Here is a 10,718-nt window from a genome sequence, read left to right as displayed (position 1 = left end):
GGACCTGGGCTCAAATCCCAGCTCGGGTCACTGTCTGTGTGGAGTTTGCACATTCTCCCTCTGTCTGCGTGGATTTCCTCCGGGTGCTCCGGTTTCCTCCCACTGTCCAAAGATGTGCGGGCTAGGTTGATTGGTCATTCTAAATTAGGGTCCTTGGATGCATAGGTTAGAGGGATTAGTGGGTAAATATGTCGGGATGTAGAGATAGGGCATGGGTGGGATTGTGGTTGGAGCAGACTTGATGGGCCGAATGGCCTCTTTCTGCATCAGTTTTGGGCTCAGCCTGAACCAGTCCTCCAACAGCCCTCTGACAGTTAGTGACCTCGGGTGGTCACTGCCTCCATCAGCTTCTCAGGCGAGGCGGTGGGGTGCTCACCAGCTCGTGACACTGAATGGAATCGTGAATGAATACTCACTGACATGAGAATACAGGCACTGGAACACGGTGTGGGAAATGATGGGTCACTGAGTCCTTGGAAATATCCCCTTCCTCCTCCGAGGTGGACTGCTGGTGTCCAGTCTCAGTGTCTGCCTGCCTATCTGGAGTGCGGAGACCTGAGTGAGAAAATACAAATAATTAGAGGCTGAGGGCTTCATATGGTCTCCTCACATCCCCACCTACAGTGAATCTCCATCTGTCCAGTGATGAACACAAAAGCTCAATGTCGCTTCACTCTCTGGATTCACCACCCTCGTTCCACCAATAATCACCCAGTCACATTGTGACCCCAGCCATTCAAGGGACACATGTTACAGAGATGTTCAGTACAGTCACTGCAGTTCAGGTGTATTTAGTACAGTCACTTGGCTTCAGGGTTATTAAGTACAATCACTGGGGTTCAAGGGTATTCAGTGCAGTCACTTGGGTTTAGATGTATTAAGTATAGTCACTGGGGCTCAGGGATGTTCTGTACTGTCACTGGGGTTCAGGGTTATTCAGTACAGTCACTGGTGTTCAGGGGTATTCTGTACATCACTGGGGTTCAGGATATTCAGTACAGTCACTGGGGTTCAGGGGAATTCAGTACAGTCACTGGGAGTCAGGGGAATTCAGTACAGTCACTGGGAGTCAGGGGAATTCAGTACAGTCACTGGGAGTCAGGGGTATTCAGTACAGTCACTGGGGTTCAGGATATTTAGTACAGTCACTGGGAGTCAGGGGAATTCAGTACAGTCACTGGGAGTCAGGGGAATTCAGTACAGTCACTGGGAGTCAGGGGTATTCAGTACAGTCACTGGGGTTCAGGATATTTAGTACAGTCACTGGGAGTCAGGGGAATTCAGTACAGTCACTGGGAGTCAGGGGTATTCAGTACAGTCACTGGGGTTCAGCAATATTCAATATAGTCATTGAAGTTCAGGGGTATTCTGTACTGTCACTGAGGTTCAGGGGTATTCAGTACAATCACTGAGGTTCAGGGATATTCAGTACAGTCCCTGGGGTTCAGGGGTATTCAGTACAATCACTGAGGTTCAGGGATATTCAGTACAGTCACTGAGGTTCAGCAATATTCAATATAGTCATTGAAGTTCAGGGGTATTCTGTACTGCCACTGAGGTTCAGGGGTATTCAGTACAATCACTGAGGTTCAGGGATATTCAGTACAGTCCCTGGGGTTCAGGGGTATTCAGTACAGTCACTGGGGTTCAGGGGTATTCAGTACAATCACTGAGGTTCAGGGTTATTCAGTACAGTCCCTGGGGTTCAGGGGTATTCAGTCCCATCACTGGAGTTCAGGGGAATTGAGTACAGTCACTTTGGTTCAGGGGTATTCAGTGCAAACTCTGGGGTTCAGGGATATTTAGTACAGTCACAGGGTTCCAGGGTTGCTCAGTACAGCAACTGGGGTTCAGGGGTATTCAGTACAGTCACTGGGGTTCAGGGGTATTCAGTACAGTCACTGGGCTTCAGGGGTATTCAGTACAGTCACTGGGGTTCAGGGGTATTCATTACAGTCACAGGGACTCACGGTTATTCAGTGCAGTCATTGGGTTTCAGGGGTATTCAGTACAGCAACTGGGGTTCAGGAATATTCAGTACAGTCACTGGGATTCAGCGGTATTCAGTACAGCAACTGGGTTCAGGGGTATTCAGTGCAGTCACTGGGGTTCAGTGTATTCTATACATTCACTGGGGTTCAGGCATGTTCAGTACAGTCACAGGGGTTCTGGGGTATTCCGTACCGTCACTGGGATTCAGGGATATTCAGTGCAGAAGCTGATGTTCAGGGATGTCCAGCACAGTAACTGATGTTCTGAAATGTTCAGTTCAGTCATTTGGTTCCGTGTATTCTGTCACTGGGGTTAAGGTGTATTCAGTACAGTCACTGGCATTCAGGGGTATTCAGTACAGTCACTGGGGTTCAGGGGTATTCAGTACAGTCACTGGTGTTCATGGTATTCAGTCCAGTCACTGCAGTGCAGGCGTATTCAGTACAGTCACTGGTGTTCAGAGGTATTCAGTGCTGTCACTGGGGTTCAGTGGTGTTCTATACATTCACTGGGGTTCAGGAGTATTCAGTACAGTCACACGGGTTCTCTGGTATCCTGTACCATCACTGGGATTCAGGGATATTCAATGCATTAACTGATGTTCAGGGGTGTTCAGCACAGTCACTGATGTTCAGAGATGTTCAGTTCAAACATTTGGTTTGGGGTATTCTGTACAGTCACTGGGGTTCAGGTGTACTCAGTAGAGTCACTGGGGTTCAGGAGTATTTAGTACACTCACTAGGCTTCAGGGTTATTCAGTGCAGTCATTGGGGTTCAGGGGTACTCAGTACAGTCACTGAGGTTCAGGCTATTCAGTGCAGGCATTGGGGTTCAGGGTGTTCAGTACTGTCAGTGGGGTTCAAGCATATTCAGTACTGTCACTGGGATTCAAGGGTATTCAGTGCAGTCGCAGGGGTTCAGGGGTATTCGTTACAGTCACTGGGATTCAGGTATATTCAGTGCAGTAGCTGATGTTCAGGGGTATTCAGCACAGTCATTGGGGTTCAAGGTATTCAGTACAGTCACTGGGGATCAGGCTATTCACTCAAGCATTGCTGTTCAGAACTGTCACTGGGGTTCAGGAGTATTCAGTACAGTCACTTGGCTCAGGTGTATTCCGTACAGTCACTGGGGTTCAGGCTATTCTGTACAGTCATTGGGGTTCAAGGGTATTGAGTACTGTCACTGGGTTTCAGGCTATTCAGTACAGTCATTGGGGTTCAGGGGTATTCAGTACAGTCACTGGGGGTTCAGGGGTATTCTGTACAGTCACTGAGGTTCAGGGGTATTCAGTACAGTCACTGCGGTTAAGGAGTATTCAGTACAGTCACTGGGGTTCAGGGGAATTCAGTACAGTCACTGGGGTTCAGGTGTATTCAGTACAGTCACTGGAGCCCAGGGGTGTTCAGTATAGTCACTGGGGTTCAGGTGTACTTATTACACTCACCGGGGTTCAGAGTATTCAAGACAGTCACTGGGGTTCAGGGGTATTCAGTATAGTCACTGGGGTTCAGGGGTATTCAGTACATTCTCTGGAGTTCACGGGAGTTCAGTACAGTCACTGGGGTTCAGGTGTACTTATTACAGTCACTGGGGTTCAGGTGTACTTATTACAGTCACTGGGGTTCAGGTGTACTTATTACAGTCACTGGGGTTCAGGTGCACTTGTTACAGTCACCAGGTTCAGTGTATTCAGTACAGTCACTGGGGTTCAGGGGTATTCAATACAGTCACTGGGGTTCAGGAGTATTCTGTACAGTCACTGGGATTCAGGAGTGTTCAGTACAGTCTTGAGGGTTCAGTGGTATTCAATACAGTCACTGGGGTTCAGGGGTATTCAGTACAGTCACTGTGGTTCAGGGGTATTCTGTACAGTCACTGAGGTTCAGGGGTATTCAGTACAGTCACTGCAGTTAAGGAGTATTCAGTACAGTCACTGGGGTTCAGGGGTATTCAGTACAGTCACTGGGGTTTGGGAGTATTCAGTACAGTCACTGGAGCCCAGGGGTGTTCAGTATAGTCACTGGGGTTCAGGTGTACTTATTACAGTCACTGGGGTTCAGTGTATTCAGTACAGTCACTGGGGTTCAGGAGTATTCAGTACAGTCTTGGGGTTCATGGGAGTTCAGTTCAGTCACTGGGGTTCAGGGGTGTTTGGTACAGTCACCACGGTTCAGGGTATTCAGTACAGTCACTGGGGTTCAGGGGTATTCAGTGCAGTCACTTTGGTTTGGGGTGTTCGTTACAGTCACTGGGGTTCAGGGGTGTTTGGTACAGTCACCGGGGTTCAGGGGTGTTTGGTACAGTCACCGGGGTTCAGGGGTGTTCGGTCCAGTCACTGGGGTCTTCACTGCTGCTGAGGATATCCTGATGACTGCTGCACTCAGCGCTAACAATCTTTTGAAGATGTCACCAGCATTTGCCTTTCTATCGGGGGCACTCAGATCAGTATTTTGTTTTCCACTCCCACTTGTTCGTTGGAGAATTCCCTCAGCTCCAGACCATGATGGAGGTTGGACCATATTCTTAAACAGCAGAAATCCAGGGTTATCACCATGATGGACACGGGGGCGGGGAAGGTGATTAAATTCAGCTCATCATTAAACACAGCAGCTCAGTGAGCTTCCCAATCTTTTCCTCATCTGATTCTCACATAATAATCCTGAATTATCCATTGGTTGTGAAAAGTCGGAACATCTTGAGATTTGGATTGTTGCCATAGAAATGGAAACTCTTTCTTCAGTAAGAAGCTTTCAGTTACAGACTGTCGAATCCTTTAAAATTCCCTCTCTGCCTCCTTCACCCTCTCACCATGGAATTAGTACAAACAATATTCCACTGTAGTGACTTGATCAGCAAAATGCATCCAAACTATTGAGCAATATGTTGTTATTATTGTTGTACAGGTGGGTGCGGATGGTCAGACGATGTTTGCTGCAGTTGAGGTTTTTTTGGGATATCGTGAACCCCTATTTGGTCCTCCTCCCCGGGTAGCTGTCATCACTCATTTCAAGAACAAAACTTCAATCCAGGTAACGGAGCTAAACTCCTCCATCTCAATCTGCAGTGATATGGGTTCCACACGGTCAGTGTTTATATTTATTCTGCAGTTTTTATTCACTATTTATCTATAACCTGCTGTTTTTACAGTGTTTCTGGACTGGCTCCTACTCACTTCTGCCAAAGTCAGTCTGTAATTCATGGGGTTCAAGTGAACATGAGTTTAAATTTGCAAACTTCCTGACATCACCTGAGTTTATCTGAGATCTTCCAGCCCATCTGCTTCCATAGACCATGAGAATATATTTGTTTATTCATCAAACATCAATCCACAGAAGCATATTATATTCCCAGAAATCTTTACAACACCTGGGCGGAATTCTCCCGAAATATTTCTGTGTTGTAACAGTGAGAAAACAGGAGCAATCCGTGCTGGTCTTCTAGGTGTGTCCAGCACCGCAATCCTTCCACACTTAGTGCACTGAAGGAGCCTCCATGTGAAACATGCCATCATGGAGACTCCAGGCGTGTGATTCATCCAAACTGGCCACAGCTGTGCGGCATTAACCGGGGGAGCTGCAATTAAACTCTCCCCACGGCACCCACAGCCAGTCACACCAGGAGGATGGCAGCCTCATCTCACCGAGGGAGATATAGGATGGCTGCTGGATGCTGTGGAGGAGAGACAGGCCATCCTGTACCCCCAAGAGCACAGAAGAACCATCTGCCACACCCTGGCATCAGTCCCACCTGTCACACCCTGGCATCAGTCCCACCTGTCACACCCTGGCATCAGTCCCACCTGTCACACCCTGGCACCAGTCCCACCTGTCACATCCTGACACCAGTCCCACCTGTCACACCCTGGCATCAGTCTCACCTGTCACATCCTGGCACCAGTCCCACCTGTCACATCCTGGCATCAGTCCCACCTGTCACACCCTGGCACCAGTCCCACCTGTCACATCCTGGCACCAGTCCCACCTGTCACACCCTGGAATGTCCACATCAATCCACTCCAATGCCTTTCGGCTGTCTAGTACCCGAACCCCCAGCATCATCCTCGCATCCCTCTGAACCCAGCCCCCCAACCCCTCACAAAAGCTGCCTGGTGAGCACAGTGCCAGTATACGCCACCTGTTCCCCCACATTCTCCCCTCCTCCCCCCGCCAACCCTCTCTGCCACTGGGTCGATCAGCCATCGGGTCCTCACTCATCCCCTTTTGTCCTGAAGGAGAAGATGGCGCACAACAGAAGGGGGAGGGAGAAGACTGACAGGGAAACTCCCGAGTTGAGGCCCTTCAGTGCGTGTGTATTGGAGTGCCCGGGAGGCACCCAGGCGAGCTGTGAGTGACAGTGAGATTGGAATGTGCCACAGAAATGAGGATCCACTAAACTTTCATTCATATGACCTTCCTTATGTTGTTTCCAAGCTGCCCAGACACCTGTCCCTCCCTTGCACTGAACCGACACTTGCCTGATGAGGCCGGGCCCCCCTGCCCTCCCCTCCCCCTCCTGTGGCCCCCGCTACCTCTGAGGAAAGCACTGACCTGGTGTCCAAGGCATCACCTGCACCATCCACCGGGGCAGAGACACACCCCAGTGAGTGGAATTAGCAGACAGGCTTTGGGGTCACTTTCTGGTGAGCAGCACACAGCTGCACATCAGGTGGAGAGGAAACGTTTGAGGCAGGCGGAGGTCTGCCGGATCCAAGGAAACAGCTGGCCCCCAGTCAGATGCTGAACCTCTGGAAGCATTTTTCACAGAGCTGTTGGAGATGGAAAGGCAGAGCTGGGTACTTCAGGAGGGGGTGGCAGTGACACTCTGCAATTGCATGGCCACTTAGAGGAGCCCCACAACCTTCAAGTTCAGGAAATGGTATCGGCATTGCGTGGCACCCAGTCCAACACTGCAAGGGTGGCGACTGTGGTGGAAAGCCTCAAGCAGGAAATAGTATCCATGGGTGACAGTGTCCAAGGCCTAGCCAGTCACTGAGGACCATGGCCGAGTGCCTTGGGAGCATGCTCGAGACACAGCGGGCCATTGTAGAGAGGCTCCAGAGCTTTGTCCAGACTCAGAGGACTATCGCTGAGGGCTCACACACCATGGTGCAGGCAATGTTGGGCCTCCTGGACTGGCATCGCCAACTGGTGCAGATATTCCTGGAGCTCACTCCAGCTGCCCTCAGGGAGGAGGAAGAGCCCATGCCAGGGCCTCCCACCCAGAAGATTCCAGCAGTCACCAAGCCTTCCAAATTCTCCTTTCCTGATACCGGTGCATCTCACGGACTGCAGGCTGAACTGGGTGGTAGGGTTGCATCCGTGACACTCGAAAGTCAGCCAGGGCCTCCCAGGACCCGGCCCTCCCGGGGACACCCACCAAGGGCATCAAAGGCCAAGGGGCACGGAACACAGCAGACCGCCTCCACCTCTGATCTGCATCCTGAGGGTCACCTAGATGATGGGCCAGGCCACATCAGGTTAAGAAGTTGTAGGAATCACCAAGAGGGCATTGATGAAGGTAGACACTAGTTGGGGATAGGGTAGGATGTACTGTAAATAATCACGATTGAAGGATATTATTCCCCAAAGCTAGATACCGATCCTTGATACCACAGGCCATTGGCTGCAGCATGATGCTGACTGGGCTCAGCGCTCTGGAGCTCACGTAGAGCATAACGGTGGCTGTGGGAAGCTCTTCATTACCGTATTAACCTGTGTGCACCCACCTGGATGTTTGGTGCAAACTCGCTTCCAGACACCGTGCAGTTCAGACAGAGAGTGGGGAAGTATCCTCCTGTCTTCAATACCACAGGTGCCCATTGTAGGGAGCAGTGTGAAGAGGCATGTTAAGAGCTCTCCAGCTCCCTTGATTGGATCGACAGTTGCTAGGCCTGGTGCTTGTTACTATTATTGGGGCCTGGGATAGAATGTCAACGATAAACCACAACCTTTCCAGCAGACAGATGGCAGAGTAACCAGTTTTACATTAATGAGATTTGAACTCGATCTCTTATGGAATCCCTTGGAGGTCTGTCAGCAGGCAGGGAGAATGCTCACCGCATGAGCCCCATATCCAGCGGAGACCCCCGATCTAGGTCCCCCAGGCCTGCCCAATCCCTGACCTGAGGCCCCCCATCCTGCACCTTGGCATTGGATGGCCATTCCTCTTTCACCCTGGAGGTTGGTGCTCTGCAGTACTCGCCTCCAAAGGATCAGTAATGATTCACACCCGTTGGTGTTCCGCTGGAGAGGTGGGAGCGTTCTGGGAGTGGGAAGGATCACATGCCAAATTCACTAAAGAAATCCAATCAATCTCATGCTAATCAGCATCGCACCCAGTTTGTATCATTAGAAAGGGGTCAGAAGAATCACTAACCATCTCATGCCAGGTACAAAACTGATTTTTAGGCTCGCTATTCTCTGGGATCACTACGATCTGTGCCAAGCTCAAAGAATCGCTTCCCAACCCCTGCCCCCAATCAAAACCAGGATCTTGTTGAATGTAGAGGGAACCTGGATATTAACAGGAAGGTGGGTAGGGTGTGGGGGAGCCCAGTGGTGGGTAAAGAACCTGACAAGGCCGGGGATGTGGGGGTCCTGCTGATTGGAACAGGAGAGGCTCATTCCAATAATTCTGTTCAGAATCACAACTGACAGTCGACCAGACTGAGTGCCTTGCTTTCAGACAAGAGCAAGACAGTGGATCTTGCTGGTGGGGTGGGGGGGTGGGGGCGGTTGGAGGAAGAGAGGGGGTACCCCAACAATGCACTGGTGAACCACCCTCTGAGGTTCCCCTGTAAGGATTGCACAGGAAGATCAAACTCCTTTTGACAAATGCCCTGCAGCAGGGACCATTTAAAAATGTGATTGCAAACTTCAGGGGTAGAACCTTCCCAAAATGATCCGAAGGGCGCGATCTTACAAAAAAATCTATGTACTGAATGACTGAGAAAATGGGACAGTTTCAGGCCTGCTTTTTAAGAACATAAGAAATAAAAGCAGGAGTAGGCCATCTAGCCCTTCAAGCCTGCCCCGCCATTCATTAAGATCATGGCTGATCTGAAGTGGGTCAGTTCCACTTTCCTGCTTTCTCCCCATAACCCTTAATTCCATTATCGATCAGAAATCTATCTACTCGTGACTTAAATATATTCAATGAGGTAGCCTCCACCACTTCAACGGGCAGAGAATTCCAGAGATTCACCACCCTTTGAGTGAAGAAGTTCCTTCTCAACTCCGTGCTAAACTGTCCCCCCCTTATTTTGAGGCTATGCCCTCTAGTTCTGTTTTCCTTTCCAAGTGGGAAGAATCTCTCTACCTCTACCCTGTCAAGCCCCCTCATTATCATATATGTCTCTATAAGATCCCCCCTCAGCCTTCTAAACACTAAAGAGTACAGGTCCAGTCTACTCAATCTGTCTTCATAAGCCAACCCCCTCATCTCCGGTATCAGCCTGGTGAACCTTCTCTGTACTCCCTCCAAGACCAATATACCCTTTCGCAAATAAGGGGACCAAAACTGCACACAGTACTCCAGTTGCGGCCTCACCAATGCCTTGTACAGTTGCAGCAAGACCTCCCTGCTTTTATATTCTATCCCCCTCGCTATAAAGGCCAAGGCTTTTTAGGCAAGTTTGAAAATACAACCTTATGGCACTTGGTGCAAAAAAAAAGTGCCAGGATGCAATTCTCACCAGCAGCGGGTGGGGAGTTGTGGGGGAGGGGAGAGTGTGGGTGGAGTTTGAACTCTTGCCCCTCCCCCCACTTTCCCCTGCAAATCAGGCCCTCCCCTCCATGCCTATTTTTTTTCCCACACCCCCACCTGCCCCACAGACGTCCCCAGCCCCACTGATTGTCCCCCTGCAGAGTTCCCTTCCTCCCACCCTGATCGCCAGCCCTTCTGCAGATTCTCTTCCTTCCTACCCCGATCACCACCTCTTCTGCAGAGTTCTGCCTTCCCTCCCACCTCAGCTCCACCCCACAGGCTGTGCCCCACCACTTTTCAGTGGCCCTGGCACAGTTATGGTGCCTGGTAGGAAGTGCCAGACAAGCACTGCCAGGATGGCACTGTCCCATGAATGTTGCCCCCAATCACTGGGGAGCTCACTAAGGCCTTTGACAAGGTCTCTCATGGCAGACTGGTGCAGAAAGTGAAGTCGCACGGGATCAGAGGTGAGCTGGCAAGGTGAATACAAAACTGGGTTGGTCAAAGAAAGAAGTCCCGCAACACCAGGTTAAAGTCCAACAGATTTATTTGGTAGTAAATGCCACCAGCTTTCAGAACGCTGTTCCTTCATCAAGTGAGTGGAGAGTTAGAGTCTCTGGAGAACTCTCCACTCACCTGACGAAGGAACAGCATTCCAAAAGCTGGTGGCGCTTACTATCAAAGAAATCTGTTTGATTTTAACCTGGTGTTGTGAGACTTCTTATTGTGTTTACCCCAGTCCAACGCCGGCATCTCCACGTTTTAGTCAAAGAAGACAGAGGGTAGCAGTGGAAGCGTTTCTGAATGGAGAGCTGGGACAAGTGGTGTTCCTCAGGGATCAGTGCTGGGACGTTTACTGTTTGTAATATATGTAAATGATTTGGAGGAAAATGTAACTGGATTGATTAGTAAGTTTGCCGACGACACAAAGGTTGGTGAATTTGCGGATAGTGATGAGAACCATCAGAGATACAGCAGGATATAGATCAGTTGGAGACTTGGGTGGAGAGATGGCAGAT

This window comes from Carcharhinus amblyrhynchos, chromosome 4 (genome assembly GCF_965287045.1).
Source record: "Carcharhinus amblyrhynchos chromosome 4, sCarAmb.v2.hapA, whole genome shotgun sequence".
NCBI classification, from domain to species: domain Eukaryota; kingdom Metazoa; phylum Chordata; class Chondrichthyes; order Carcharhiniformes; family Carcharhinidae; genus Carcharhinus; species Carcharhinus amblyrhynchos.
Note: the sequence above shows the minus strand (reverse complement) of the source record.